This window comes from Aspergillus viridinutans (assembly GCF_018404265.1).
Source record: "Aspergillus viridinutans IFM 47045 DNA, scaffold_7, whole genome shotgun sequence".
NCBI lineage: Eukaryota > Fungi > Ascomycota > Eurotiomycetes > Eurotiales > Aspergillaceae > Aspergillus > Aspergillus viridinutans.
In genome coordinates, this window is record NW_025091223.1 from 75,032 (window position 1) to 81,131 (window position 6,100).

Below are 6,100 nucleotides of genomic sequence, written 5' to 3' on the forward strand. Positions count from 1 at the left end.
CTTATTAAGTAAGTAGTAGTTAATATAAAATTACTACTTTCTATCTAGCTTTAGGATAATTATAATAGGAAAGCCCTAAGCACTAGCTAATAAATAAATAACTACTTTCTTTAAAAGCTCTTTAACTTACCTTTTTATCTTATTAAACTTCTCTAGTGACTAAGGGTAAGAGTTAATATTAATTAGTAATAAATCTCCTATATTAATATAATATTCTAATAATTAAACTAGAGATATTCCTATAACTAACTCTTCTCTAAATACATCTTTATACTAGGCTAGAAGAGGACTTAACTATTATAGATTAGTTAATATTTCTTTACTTTCTTTCTATTCTTAAATAATATATAACTAAGCTTCCTGTTAACCCTTCTAAAGAGTATATTAAAGCTATTTTATAGAGATAAGATTAAGAGATATTTTCTTATTAATCTTAATTTAAGTTCTTAGATTAATAGGGTAGATAGTTATATATTTTATTCTATATCCTTTAATAACTATCCATCCTGTAACCTAATTAATATTAGGGTTAAAGTATTTTAGCTAGTCTTAACCTAAGATAATATTATATTCTATTATTTTAAGGACCTAGGGAGTGATAACACAGCACTAATTACCTAACTTAAGTAGAATTTAGACTTAATATAATATATATATAAATCCACTATTTAGTAGATAAATCCATAGTTAGTTAGTTATTTATTAGAACTAAAACTATAAAGGGGGTAATGAATCAGCTAGACATTTTAATATAAATATATAGCTAGAACCATAGTCTAATAATATTTAGAGATAGACCACTATCTAAGAAGCTTTAAGTATAGCAGGGAAATAGAGAATATTAGATCTAAGGGTATTTAAATAAGCCTTAATACTATTATAATCTTCTTATTCTAAATCTATCTCTATTATATTAAATAGTCCTTCTTATAGCAGCTAATTTTCCTTATTACTATTCTTATTAGAATTATTATAATTCTTTAGTAGTTTAAGATTATTAAATACTTTATATTCCTTAACTTTAGAAGCCTATAATAGTTAACTAACTAGTACTTCTATATCTAGTAGTCTATCACTTTTCCTAACTACTTTTTATAATTWRATTATARCTAGTTTAGTATAGTATAAGCTTRAAYATTATAGCCTCTCTATCTATAATTAAAGTAAGCTTAATTAGTTTAATACTATGCCTTTTATTCATGTGTTCCTTTCTTTAGTTAGTTAGGGGATGTAGTAATAGTATTTAAATTAATATCTATTAGATCTATTTAATAATTATTAAATTCTCTAAAGGATTAAAGCTAGACCTAAGTATATAGAGCTACTCCCTATTTATACTTAGTAAAATAATAAACTATATTATTAAAAGTAGTTAGTTTATTATAATCTTCTACCTAATAAGTATATAGAACTAGCTTTAAATTAATAATAAACTTTTAGATTAATATATTATCTAGAATTCTAGATTTAATATATTCAGTAGTCTTAATTAGGGAAGTAATATAAAATTATATAGTTTAATTTCCTTAAGTATATCTCTTATACTCTTCCTAATATTTATTTTCTTCTCTAATTTCTCTAAAATAGTCTTAGATCTACTATTTAAAAGTATCTAAGGTAGTTATAGTAGCTATTAGATTATATTTAGTCTTTTATTTATAAGTATCCTACTATTCTTTAGCCTAGCCTATAAGATAATACTTAACTACTATAACTTTTTTAAGTTTAGTAGCTTTCTTCTAAGTAAGAGTTTACTTATTATAAAAGTATTTATTAATTTATTAAAGCTACTTCACTGCAGCATCCTTACTATACTTATTATTATATATAGAGATTAGTTTAAGGTTAGAAACCTTTTAATATAGCTTAAGTATTTTAGGGGTAATAGTAGGGAGAGGATTAGGGTTAGGAGTAGTAGCTATAGCTTCTATAGCCTTATTTAAATAGGTATAACCTAGATAGTTATACTAATCTTAGAGAAGTTTAACTAACTATTTATATAGCTAGATTAGTTTAGCCTAGGTATCTTTATTCATGCCCTAAGTAGTAAGAGTAAACTACTATTAGAGTTAAAGGTATTCTATCTTAAAGCTATTACTATAATTAGTAGTCTAGGTTTAAGGGGTCTCCATACTAGAAGATATAGATTTAATATTATCTATTTTATTAAGTAAAGAATAATATCTAATTAAGAGTAGAAGTTAGATTTAATAATTATTAATATTAGTTTAAATTTATTAAAATAACTTTAATAACACCTAATTTATCTTTCTTTAAGGTTAAATTATTAATCCTATATYTATTACTATTTTAAAAGACTCTAATAGCCTATAAYATCTATAACTTATAATATTACTATAGGGAAGAGTTAATAAGAATATCCCTATAGTAAATTATCACCCTCTTAGATATCTTAATTAGTCTAAGGAGGTTGAAAACTTACTAATCTAAGGTATTTTTTATTAAGTTAGGGATAATTAATATAAGGGATTTTTATTAAAGTTAAATTATTAATAGTATTTCTAAGGGTTAGTAGACTAAAGCTACTATAGTTTAGATTAATCCTTTATAAGGGGTTTTAAACCTTCCTAGAAATTAAGTATTATATATTTACTTATTCCAGATATGCTACTAGATAGAATATTTATTATTATTAAGGATATAGAGTCTTTAAAGAGTATAAGGGTAGGGGGTAGGCTAGCAGCCACCCTATATATATCTTATTAACTTTAAGGGATTCTAGTCTTCTTTTATATTTTAACCTAAGCTAAGAAGGAATGTAAGGTCTAACTAACTATATAAATAGTAATAATAATTACTAGATATTATTGTACATCTAATAGACTTCCCCAAAGTCATATACATGCTGTTCGATATCACAGTATATATCTATACCTAGATAAAGCTATTACTATTCTATCTTCTTTATAGTATATATCTATTACTACCTAGTTATCTATAAACTAATTAACTAACTACCTAAGATATTAAAACTTAATTATAATATATTAACTATATATAATCCCTAGCTAATAAGAAGCTATTAGTATATATAATTAAATAGAACTTAATTTAAGATAGTAATATAAAGAAATCTTATTTTATAAAAGATTAATAGGTCTTTATTTAGAATAAATCTTCTTAGAAGTTCTAATATAAATAATTTAGTCTATATAAGATTAAATAATTATACCTACTTAGTATATACACTATTTTAGAACCTAATAGATATATAGTAGAGAACTTAATTAATAGCTAATAATTAGTAGAAGCTAATTTTAATAGTAAGCTAGAGAAACTATAGATATTAGCTATATTAATATAATAACTATAAAAGATAGAATTATTACTTTATATATTAATTAAAGTATATAAGGTACTTAAAGAGGTTAAAGAATCCTTATTCTTATATAATAAACTTTTAAGAATAACTTAAAAAGATTAGGAATCTACTAAATATTTAGAAGTATATTTAAAGTAGGTAAAGAAGAGTATCTTAATAAAATAATATACTTAATAAATAAAGATTTAGAAATATATTAATAATATACTAATAAAAACTAGCTATTCTATATACTATCTAAAGAAGTTAATTCTAGGAAATAACTAGAGTAAAATTAACTTAACTTCTTTAAATAATAAATTAAATAGAGGAATACTATGTGATTTATTAAAGAATAATTAAATTTAATAGAATATTATTAGAAGAAATATAGACTTTAATAGACTATTTATAGTAGTGGTTCTAACTTATTAGAAGTAATTAGAGAAGGATAAGTTATCTAGTATTATAAGAATATTAAGATAAAAAAAAGAACCTATTCTATTTAAATAAAACTACTTAAAAATAGCTAAATATAAAAGAAATAGCTAAGAGAAATACTATAAATAATCTTAAAAAAATACTAAAAGAACCTTCTAGGCTTCCTTAACTTTATTAACTTTATTAATAGAAGCTAGATTTAACTATCTTAGTCTTTATCTCTATCTTAAAGGCTAGTAAGATTAGTAAGTTACTTATTCTAATATATTTTATCCTTTAGATTAAGTTCTTTATTATTATTATTTATTTTATTAAGGTAAAGAGCTTTCTTAAGTTTTAAAATTTTTCTATTAATAAATTTAGAAAAATAAATAAGATCCTTCTAAACTACTTAAAGTATAATAAGGTCTTTAAAGTTAGATATTAATATAAGTTAAGGGAGAATAGTACTATCTAAAAAATAATTAAGATAATATTTCTTAAAGAAAGTTAGAGATACTCTATTTAAAATAAGATAATATTTATTCTTTAGATTACTAAGATTAAAAGTAATAGAGTTAGACTAAGATAGATTTAAGTAAGGATTAGTAATAATAACTTTTATAATAAAGTCTATACTAGAAATAAAGAGATCTATAGTACTTAAAGTTAGAGTAGTATCTAAAATTAGATAACTATTATCTAATATTAAAAAAATTAAGATATTAGAGTATACTACCTTAGCCTAAGCTTTTTCTATAATAATATAATAATAATAAGTACTTAATATAAGAATAGAGTTCTCTTTAGAACTACTTAATTAACTTAATCTAATCTAATATTTTAAATTAGTATTAAATATAGGTAGAATAGCTTTACTTATAGAAGAAGAGAAGTAATAACTATAATAACTTAAATTAGATTTAATAATAAGTTTAGAAGCAGTCTAATATAAAGTATTTAATTATTATTTAGTAGATATATTAATAGTTTTACTTAGAGGTATATCTTATAAGGTAGAACTATTATTCTAAATCTTTAATAAATTACTAGCTTATAGAATTATCCTATATAAATAAGTAACTATTAGTAAAAAGTTTAAAATAAGAACTTATATATTATCTCTAGAATTCTATTACTTACTATAATCTAAGTAGAATTTATAGTTTAAATCTTTTATATATTATAGATAGTTAGTATAAGCACCCTAGAATAATACTTAAGTTATATTATTTAAATTATATTTAGGAGATATAATATATTTAAGAAATATACTAGAGTCTATATATTATTTATAATTAGGATCTATAGTAATACCTTATTAATAGAGAATAATAGCTAATTACTAAGATAGATTAATAATTAGCTTAGTTAATAGTTTATTACTCTTACTATAAGACTATTTAATATTATATACTATATCTAGGAGGGTAATATAGGATTTATCTTACTTTATTAATAGGAAAAAGCACTTCTCTATTACCTACTTAATAGTACTATAATAATTAAGAACAAGTATCTTTAAATTAGAAATAGGAGTATAATAACTAAGGAGCTATAGAAGATAAATATACTTTATAAAGAGAAGAGACTATAAAAGTCTATTAATCTAAATAAATAAAAGCTAAGCTAGGGGATCTAATATTAAGGCTTAATTATAAAATATCTTATATATTAAGTAAGAAAAGTTAAGGATATTTATATCTAGACTATATATACTAGTAGTAAATACTTACTTATTTACCTATATTTATTAGTTAATTCTATCTTTATTAATTTAATTATTTATACATATATATAAATAATAATATTTACTATAATTCTTTATATAGTACTTAAGGATTACTAATTACTTAGGTAACTTACTTATTAATATTATTAAGTAAGGTAATCTAATTATATCTTTTATATATTAAATAAAGAATATACTTAGCTACTATTATAGTAATTTTAAAATAATAGCATAAAGAATGATTTAGTTAATTCTATAGATTATTAATAAAGAAATAATAATATCTAATACTAGGTTTAGAAACTAATATCTCTTAGTAATAATTATATCTATATAGTCATGCTAATAGGTGCTAACTAAGAACTCTATAGATAAAGTTTAATTTAAGTAGGGGAGGATATAATATTAATAGTAGGTATATAGCTTTAGGGAAGCTATATTAGGCTATATTAGGGGTATAATAATATCTAGTAACTAATATTACTATTTATATAGTTAGTTAGATCTTATATTTATTTTTAGCTTAGGTTAAAATATAAAAGACAGCTGGAATCCCTTAAAGTAAAGAAGATATATATAGGGCAGCCACTGACCTACCCCCTACCCTTATACTCTTTAAAGACTCC